This window comes from Nymphaea colorata, chromosome 1, assembly GCF_008831285.2.
Source record: "Nymphaea colorata isolate Beijing-Zhang1983 chromosome 1, ASM883128v2, whole genome shotgun sequence".
Classification (NCBI taxonomy): domain Eukaryota; kingdom Viridiplantae; phylum Streptophyta; class Magnoliopsida; order Nymphaeales; family Nymphaeaceae; genus Nymphaea; species Nymphaea colorata.
The window spans coordinates 9178067-9188984 of NC_045138.2; positions in this window are offsets into that span (position 1 = coordinate 9178067).

Consider the following 10918-nt stretch of genomic DNA (forward strand, 5'->3'; position numbering starts at 1 on the left):
GAATTTTCTATATACTTGTTATTGGTATTTTTCCCATTTCATTTTCCCATACCATCAAACTCAGAAATATAGAATTGGAAATATATTTCTGAGTCATCACACACACACCAAAATTGGAATTGGAAAAAAAATTTCCATTCTATTTTTCCATTTCCTATATTTCCAGAAATATATTTCCAGGCCATCAAACGGCCCCTTGAGGAATATGGGTTCATACAATCCAAAACTGAGCATACTCTATCCACTTTTAGACGTAGTAAAATTTTTATTGTGGGTAATGTAGAAGAAGCAACTGTCAGTTTCAAAGCCTTTTTATGCAAAAAAAAAAATCATATGAAAGATTTAGGCAAACCCAAATATTTTTAGGAATTGAAATTACTCGCAACAACCACGACTATCACATTTACAAGCAGCATTTTGTGTCACTCGCTACCATAAAAAACATCCTGGTCAAGGCATTATCATGAGCAAAGAAAATAATATGTAGTGAAGTGCTTTTTGTGATTCAGATTGGGCTGCGTGTCAACAAACATGATGTTCTATCATTGGTTATTGCATTTTTCTTAGATCGGTGCCTATATCATGGGAGACAAAGAAACAAAACACAGTATCCTGATCATCCGCAGAAGCAGAATATAGATCCATGGTAAACATAGTATGCAAGATAACATGGTTAAGATATCTATTACTTGACTTGGATTTCAGTCAAATATCACAAGAAACAGTATACTGTGACAACCAAGCTGCATTACAGCAAATCCAATGTTTCAGGAACGGACAAAACATATCGAAATTGACTATCATGTTGTATGAGAGAAATTGCTTCAAGGGGTAATACGAACATGTTATATTTAAAGCAAAGATCAAATAGCCAATTTATTGACTAAGGCACTTGGAAAATAAGGTTTTAATAATCTATTATGAAAATTGGGTGTCACAAATCTTCACACATCAGTTTGAGGGGGAGTGTATAAATTAGCTGTCGTACTTAATGTTGTACCAGAGGTTGCATATACTTCAAACGACTAATTCTTGCAACGTTTAAATTCCAGTGATACTCCTCCTTCCTAGTTTAAGTGTTCTCTTCTAAAGAAAGCTTTATTAGTAAAAAGGAAATTTTTCTTGCACCATTGAAAAGAGACGTTGTAAAACAACGTGCTGGATCTTTGTATATATACCAAAGTATATAATAAAATAAATAGTTTTTACTTGCCATTTCTGTTTAGCCTCTCTTCGTTTTTATGCTTTTTTCATGAAGAAGAAATTCCACAAGTGCTATAGAAGAAGCCGAGTCATGGCCTGTGTGTCCAACCGATGGAGCTCAATAGCTGGGCAGTTGGCCGCATTTGAGGCGGTCCACTAGACTCCAACCTCTAGGGAGTTGCACCCCTCCATTAAAACACTATGTGCTGCTAAGGAGATACAACTAAGAACAAGGCACCGGCCGTCCAAGAAGCTAGAACCAAGCCGCTAGGTTCAGCAATATGATCAATAACCCCACTGTTGATGGTAATATCTTGGGTTCTACAACTCCAATTGATCTGATTAGACACTCGTTGGAAAGATAAACTAGAAGACTTTTCTTAAACCCTCAAACCGGAGCAGGGAAACATGCTCAAATATTGCCATACATAGTGCCTTTGGACACTTTGTGTGGAAGGAATAAAATAGTGATCAATCAGCCTCCTTCAGATGGTTGAATCTCAAGCTACTAAACTCCGATAAGGGTGTGTACATACTGATCGAAAAGATAATCTAGTGAGATTTCCAACAAGGTCTAAATCTCTAAACTCGGAGTATGTTGGAAACAATGCCTATTAACACCACGCGCAATAGGCACAACATAGTGGACATTCAGGCAAATTGAATCTGGTGCTACCAAGTCATCCAAACTCTGATTGAGGCAAATGAGCACTTTTGGAAATATAATTGAAAGGGCCTTATAATAAGGGATTATTTGCAAAATTCTTATAATAGAAACCCCTTCAAAGATGTGAGAGAACAGGGGGTTGTGCAAATGTGGCTGCTAACTTTGCACAGATTCTAAGAGTGCACAATAGGGGCTCTAGGTGAGCTGAGAAAGGGGTTTGGAAGGAAGGATAGATGAAATTTCTCTGGAGCAATGGGTTGGGTCAATTTAGATAGAGAGCTGGGCTGGACGTTTCACCAAATAGGTGGAGTACATTTGGTTAATGTTGTAGGGCTAAACACAAGCCAAGTCCAACCCAAGCTCGACCTGCCTCCTGAATTGCTTGGTTCAAGCTTGACTCTAGCTCGAGACAAGCCTAACAATGTCAAAGCTTGAGCACAATGCAATAGACAGAGTCGAAGCTTGAACTTGACTCATTTAGGCTAGTCTAGTTGATGTCTTTCATTTATTAACTCCATAAGTACTAGAATAAAACAACTATAATGAGTATGCAAAACTTCAATTACATTGCATGGTTCATGCTGGCCCCTATTTGTGTCATTGAGATGGATGACTGGTTGGAGCATTGCAGTAAGGCATTGATCATCATGACCTCGGGTATGACTCCAAAGGAAGGGCGGGAAACGGGCTCCTGACTTTAGGTTGTGTCAGTTTGTCATCCAACCAGGTTTCGACGTTTATTTCTGCAATTCTATGCATGTCTTAGTTTTCAAGTTGAGATGAGCCAGTTCTTAAATTTAAAAATCCTTCTGTTATTGATTTGTTTCAGTTTGCCTGGGAAACACATGTGTAGAGCTTCATTTTTATTAAAAAAAAAAGTGACCTGCAACCATGAATATCTAACCAACGACCTGCACCATTCTTTAGTGTAGCCTGATAGCCTTGGGCAGAACACCTAAAAGAGGCCATGTGATATCGGTTACCTCCACCATCATACAAATACAGGATTAAGGGTGAGGGGGATCAAGTCAAGAAGAGTTTATTTGCATCGAGTTGAGACAACTAGAACTCAACTTATTAATGAGCTCAAGCTTCGGTTTAAGATTGAGTTGAACTCATGCAGCAAATGAGCTGGCTTGAACTCGAGTTTGAGCATAGCTTTAACGAGTCGAGTTTGAGTCATTGTTCAGGTCTAATTAATGGGTAAGGGCATTGATGGGAAAAGTTGTAGGTGTGTGTTAGGAGCATCTAGTGGCTATATAGATCACAGGGCATAACAAGAGGTGAAGACTACCAGCCACCTGATGGCTCTGATCGTTGGAAGATGGCAGGAGTTGTAGATTCCATCAAGGGAAAAGGATACAATTGGCTTTGAGGGAACATGAAGATTCGGCAAGAGAAACTCGAATTGAGAGTTGGGGATGAGAGATTGGAGCTCAAGAGTGATAAGGCTAAAATCCATCCAGTCTGCTGGATGAAAAAATGTGGGTCTGTCAAAAAGTCACAAAGGGAGAAGGGCATCGATAAGTGGGGAAGTGAGACAATAGACCAACCTGAACATGCATCGATGGATTGCCATGGTGCAAAGGGTGGTTGAAGGTTTTTTGGCTGCCAAAAGAGGAACCCGGTCCATTTGAATCAACCACCGCTATGGCTGCAGCTCACCCAAAGTTGCATAAGGGAGAACCACCAGTGTGCTTGAGAGGGTAAGATTGTTGTGAGGGAGCTGTCGGTGCGTTTGCACGTCACAAGAGGTTTGCGGAAGTTGGTGTGTTGAATTTATATTTCCTTTTCCAATGTTTTTACATAAACAACATAGCTCAAGATGATTAATCAAAATGGCATTGTGCACCTTACATAGTGAAAACGATGAGTTGACCACCTGATGAAGGTAACCTAACCTCTTTACTGGCTCCAATCAGTTAACCCCCTTCTACAAGGGTGAGTTAATTGATTAAGCCAATTTTGGTGTGCCTTAATCCTTTTTGTCACTTCACTGACCCCATTCAACGAGTTTGGACTCAGTGTCAATAGTATGGTCATCTGAGGGTCCCCCACATTACCTAATGCACACATCACCTTGTCCATTAGGAGCTGATAGTCCGGTGCACATGGCCGGGGGGAGCTCGGTTGCACCCAGAGGCTCTGTCAACCAAGCCAAGTGTTCTTTGCACTTTGGCTCTACCATGGCCATGTTGAGGATGCTTGGTCATTCCCCCAGGCCTTGGCACATCCCTATACAACACCATGCATGGCTCTTGGGTTTGCTGCAGATGCTCGATTGCACCTGCAAACTTCGGCCCATCGATCCAGCACCCAGCTTGCACTTTTGGTGCTACCAACCAATACTGGTTGAACCACATGTGCACTTTTGGTGCTACCAACCAATAATGGACTCAATTGGTGGTCGTGGCTGACACCTAGTGTCCTTGTCCAGGCATGGCCTGCCTACTACTCTCTATAGGTCTTGCTTTACTTTGTAACAGTACTCCCAAGAATTCGAGGGGTGACCAGCTAACTCCGCAGCCACCTTTTCAACTTGACTATGTCTCGCTTGCAGCTTAGTGATGCGACCTTAACCCCAGCCAGGTAGGATGGCTGAGAGTGCCAAGGAGGAACAACATGGCCTAGCATAGTATGACACATCACCGGTAAATGTAGGTTTTGAAAGGTTAGTCTATCTCTCAACCTTACCACGTACTTCGAGATGGAGTAGCAGATGGGTTCAGCCAGCATGTCTGGCCCATTTTACTATAGCTCAGCTGAAGACTGTTGGTCTCTACCCAACAAGCCTTTGGCTAAGGCTGAGACCTGAAGTAACATTTGCACAGCCACTAGGACTGTCACAGGCCGACTCTTTTGAGCCATGCTTGGCCCGCGCGGCACCGAAGGCATTCCCCAAAGCCTTCGGCCAGCCTGACTCTCTCTTGAGTTAGCGGAAGCATTCATCAATCTTTTGAGACTATGGACTAGATGAGGAGTGCAAAGCACTCGGCACACCATCACCCAGGTTTTATCCCATTGTAGACCATCGGCAAGCCGTGGCCATGAGGCCCTGTCAGAACTTCGTCATTCCTCCAAGTGTCTATTTATTTCTATGCGAAATCTGGGTGGGGGTAGACTTCCCTTGGGAGGAAACCCCCAGCCGAAGCCAGTTGATGACTATATGTCATTAAGTAAGACGGCCGACCATCGCCCTACTCGACGATGAGCATTCACTTGCTCACCCCCGCGTAACTCTACGCGGTTGTGGAACGCAGCATATGCGTCCACCGGGAGAATTGCCCCTAACCCACGCGCACCCCCTTGTGCATCCAAACACTATGCGTGGGGAACCCACTGGATTCCCTAACGACGGACTTGCACTTCCCAATGGATTGTTCACCTTGATGCATTGATTCGCTTCGTCACTTCACCACCGCGATGCACATTCCACGTACATTACTTGTTGCTTGACTTAGCGTTCGATTGATCTCACATGCTTCTCGAGCTATGCCTAAGCTGGCCAAGTAGCATATCCTTCTACTAGCTTGGTCGGGCCAGACATAGTCGACCGGCAACACTCTCCCACCGCCAAAATCGTCACTGTCCTCAGTGACTTTGCCCCGAGCGAGAGAAGTTTAGCAACCATTCCCTTGATTTCTTTTGAACTGAGCCTTCGTCTGTTCATCTGGTTGATGCACTCATCACATCGCGGCTACTTGCCTTTCAGGTGTTTTGCCTCTAGTCTATTCCTTAGCATCATCCCACTTTTCTAACACTGTTTGCACTTTTTCCTTAGTAAAGTCCGGAACATCTCCGACGACCACTAAGTTTCAAACTTCCAAGCTGTGTTGCCAACCCGTACACATGTTCCTTTCTCGAGACATGTCAACACTAAGGGCACTTGCCCTCCTAGACAATCCTTTTCCACGTCGGGTCTCACCCTATCTGTCTCAGCGAGCAGCTCTCTTGCCCCTTTTGCTCCTGATGCCCAAACACCATCTTCGGAACATGTGATCTCCATCTGGCCAACACCAACGCGGTCACCTGAACCAGTGTCCGATGAACATGCCCAAACCCTTAGGGGCACCAAACAAGCCAACATTTTTCTTTGAACCACTTGTTTGTTATCATCGCAGTGTTCTCATCTTTCAAGTTCCCTTTGAGAAATCGTCTGCTCTGATACCACTTGTCATGCGCCGACTCTTTCGAGCCCTGCTTGGCCCATGCGGTGCCGAAGGCATTCCCCAAAGCCTTCGTCCAGCCTGACTCTCTTTTGAATTGGCGGAAGCATTCATCAATCTTTTGAGACTATGGACTAGACGATGACCGCAAAGCACTCGACACACCATCACCCAGGTTTTATCCCATTGTAGACCATTGGCAAGCCATGGCCATGAGGTCCTGTTAGAACTTCGCCATTCCTCCAAGTGCCTATCTATTTCCATGCGAAATTTGGGTGGGGTAGACTTCCCTTGGGAGGAAGTCCCCATCTGAAGCCAGTTGACGACTATATGTCATTAAGTAAGGCAGCTGACCATCGTCCTACTCGACGATGAGCATTCACTTGCTCACCCCCGCGTGAATCTACGCGGTTGTGAAACGCAGCATATGCGTCCACTAGGGGAATTGCCCCTAACCCACGCGCACCCCCTTGTGCATCCAAACACTACGCGTGAGGAACCCACTGGATTCCCCAACGATGGACTTGCACTTCCAAAGGGACTGTTCACCTTGATGCATTGATTTGCTTCGTCACTGTACCACCACGATGCACATTCCACGTGCATTGTTTTTTTCTTGACTTAGCGTTCGATTGATCCCACATGCTTCCCGAGCTACGCCTATGAAAGCCGAGCTACGCCTATGAAAGCCGAAAGCTGAAAGATGCAAAGCGACGGTACTCCGTGCACGAAAGAGAAATGACGACTGTTATCCATTGTCTTCGCACATAGAGCCATTATGTATTGGGATCCCAGATTGTGGTGAAGACCAACAATGTAGCCACAAGTTACTTTCATACTCAAAAGAAGTTGATTCTGAAGCAGGTCCGATGACAGGAATTCCTTGCAGAATTCGACTTCGCCTTGGAGTACAAGGCAGGGAAAACAAACGTTGTAGCCGATGCACTGAGTCGGAAGGCAGAGTTCGCAGCTACTCGGACAGCATCATCTGAAGTGCAACTCGAGAGCGCTCTTCTTTGACGAATTCGAGAAGGCATGAAGCAGGACTCAGTGGCCAAGCACTTGGTCGAAACAGCGAAGGCAGGAAAGACGCAACGATTCTGGCTACGAGATGGACTTTTGATGGCAAAAGGCGGACGCCAGGAGCGGATGTTGGCACTCCTCGAACGTGACTAGTACTGGCCACAAATGCGCGATGATGTTGAAACTTATGTAGAAACATGTTTGATTTGCTAGTAGGACAAGGAAACGAATCAGAAGCCTACCGGTCTCCTGGAGCCTCTTCCTATTCCAGAACGTTCGTGGGAATGCCTCTCCATGGACTTCATTATCAGCTTACCCAAAGTTGACGGTTTCAGCTCAATTCTTGTGGTCGTGGATAGATTTTCAAAATATGCCACCTTCATCCCAGCCTCTAAGGAATGTCCCGCGAAGAAGATGGCGGAGTTGTTCATGAAGCATATAGTCAAGCACTGGGGTTTGCCGAAAAGCATTGTCAGTGATTGGGATGCTTGCTTCAGATGGAAATTTTGGCGCGAAGTATTTCGTTTGCTGGGTTCGGATTTATTATTCTCAACAAGTTTTCACCCTCAAACAGACGGCCAAGCTGAACGAATCAACAGATTGTTGGAACAGTACCTTCGGCACTATGTCAGCGCGAATCAAAAGGATTGAGTGAAATTATTGGATGTAGCTCAATTTTGCTACAATTCGCAAAAGAGTGAGTCTTCTGGACATAGTCCGTTCGAGATAGCTGCTGGACAACAACCGTTGATGCCTCATACCCTTGCTGCTCAGGAGAAGGGACGACCCACTTTTGCCTACCAGTTCGTTCACGATTGGCAGGAACAGACGGAAATGGCTAAGGTGTTCTTACACAAGGCCGCCAAGAAGATGAAAAAATTTGCAGATCGAAATCGAAGGCCGCTTGAATTCCGAGTTGGTGATCAAGTCCTCGTGAAGCTTTATCCTGATCGAACGGGCATTTTCCATGGTCGACACAGATCGTTGATCCGTAAGTATGAGGGACCCTTCACAGTACTGAAAAAAATCGGGAAGCTAGCCTACAAACTAGACTTGCCGCCAGACTTTAAGGTGCATTCAGTGATCCACTTCTGTAACCTAAAGCCCTTTTACGTCGATGAGGAAGACCCTGAGAGAAGCATTCCAGAACGAGACCCGATCCTGCAGTGAGCCCCATCGACCAAGCGAGCCACAGACTGCCAGATTGAAGATATTCTTTGGCACAAAACAAACTATTTGGGAGAGCCGAAGAAGTACCAAGTGAAGTGGATAGGCGAACCCAACCCCACCTAGGAGTATGCATTCCGTATGAACCAGCGTTACTCGCTGGAAGTCAAGGCCTATCATGAAACTGCTGGCGCCGAGGACGGCACTTGATTTGAAGGGGAGAGCCTGTTCCCCTGTGTCTGGAAGTCTGTACAGTCCTTTGCTTTGCACTTCCTTTGCTTATGTTGAGTCATTTGTTTATGCATGTTTACTTATAAGGGAGTACCCTCCCACCGGTCTAAGTGTCATGTATTGGGATTTCTTGTTTTGAGTGCTCGGCATGAGAATCCTATAAGCGGCTTCAGCCATCCTACATAAGTAAAGTTGAGTTATTATCTTTGCTTATCTTTCTCGTGATGTTCTACTTTCCAAGTGAATACATTGCGAGATTTCTTTATTCACAAAGCATTCTTTATTCACTTGTTTTCTAAAACTACCTTTGCGCCCCTTTCGGTGGTTTGAAGGCTTGCGGCAACCAAGTTCTTGCCACGCCGCACAGGCTAAAGTTGTCAGCCTGTGACAAGGGCCATTGAGTGTTGCACTCTTCGTCAGACAAGCAGCTATCCTATCCTGGTTGTGTGTCATGGTAGAGCAGGCGTCACTTAGAAACAACTACCCTTTGTTTTGGCCAGGCATGGCCGGGATTCCAGGTAGCCGTAGCTAAGAGGCACCCGACCAAGGTCTGCGTCATTCTGAGTGCATGGCTTTCACAGGAAGCCCTTATTATGAGTGCATGGCTTTCACAGGAAGCCCCTGTAGCTGAGAGATGTCCAAGCACGCTTGAGTGCATGGTCGGCATCATGCCAAGCGCAAGGTGGCCCCTGGCGAACATAGCCGAGATGTTGCGCCATTCCGAACGCATGTCGGCCAGTGGCCATGGTCCCTACCGATAGACAATCAGCTACACTCTACAAGAGGCAGTCAGGCATGACCACGGATTCCCTTCAGCACTGCAGGGGCACCACACACTACGACCGACAAGTGCAACACCTGCGGCAGCTCCAGCCAAGAGCCAGCAAGGTCTACTACGAATGGCGCTCGAGGAGAGAACGGTTGGCCAGCATCCGCGCAAGAAGAGCTCAAATGCATGCCAAAGGGAGACCTAGACATCACCGAGGAGCAGCAGCGTATCCCCAAGATGGGAGCCTTTGTCCAAGTCGGGAGTCTCAACTCACTGAACTGGTTCAGCTGAGGACACAACCCACTACAGGTGAGTGACTTGGTTGAGCCACTTCGAGTCGGCCCCAATCGGTTCAGCCGGTCGACCCAGTTTTGTGCAGGTGTAAAACCCATGCGCTTTCTTCTTTGTCTTCAACTTTTGAACAATATTTGGAACGAGTTTTGTCATGCTGCCGCCATGGTTATCGGAAGTTTCTCCCAACCCACCGCAGAGTACCTCCGTGAGCTTTTTGAATGAAAATTACGAATGAGGAATTCTGGTGATTTGAGTTCTTGGTTCTTTGGTGAGCGATGATAACCAATCGCGATTGCAAATTTTTGATGTGGTTCTTCGAGAAGGCACAATCACAATCCTCGGTAAACGAGGTTCTTCTTCTGGCAATCGAGCTTGTACACCGCGATGATCAACACCCCACGACACTGCAGATTCTGAGGGCACGGTTCTCTCTCGAATCTTAGCATCCTAGAGGCACGATTGACACGAATTACTCTCCATTCCACCGGCAAAAACATCATGCATCTTACTCATGGTTCAAATCACAATTCCTCCATCGGATCTTTGTCAAATTTGTGTGGATCGACTCAAAATTCTATTGCAATGATCGGGTGAGAACTTCTTACCAAAGGAGGATCGCTTCACAAAATCTATGCTGAGCACTGAACTACGACCGTTGGTCATTTTCCTGTTTCTAGTGCCATTCTATCAAACTTTGTGGATGAAATCTCGATCGGATGATGCCAATCAACTCCTGACTTCCAGATGAATCCATTGAGCCCAAGCTCGAGCAAACTTGTGATGTTTGTGTGCAACGCCGATCTAATCATTTTCAGGTGCAAAGTTTGGCAGCCTACGATGCATTCTTATGATTTTGAGCCTCAATCCGAGAATCGAATCATGTTTTCCAACCATGGATCAATCTCAAATTGTTGATCCTTATTCGGTGAGTTGATCCACAACTAAACTTTCCAAATTGATGAATTAAATCGACTGCAATTTACTGTTCTTCATTTCTGGCAGAGTCTGAATGTTTTCGGCACTAAATTCAGTTGATTTTGTGCTTATTCGTGTAGCTGACTATCGGAGATGATTGATGTCAAAATTCTGAGCAAATCGAGTGTTTACACATCCAAATCTGATCAGAGACGAGGGAGAAATCAACATTTGAAGTCTGCCAAAGTGTTTTCTAAATTTTTCAGCGTGGAAGAGAAATTTCGGCAAACTCAATGAATCTGACAGAATATTCCACCAAGGTTTTGCTGTGTTCTTCGGTCCCTGGTGAATCGGCTGTTGGTGTGTTTGTGAAGATCGTGTCCACGTAGGATGCACGTGTCCCACCGAGTTTCGCCTTGCCGATAAAGAAGGTGACATTGAATCCCACCAGCGAGTCCCTCGTGTCCCGCTCCACGTGTCAAA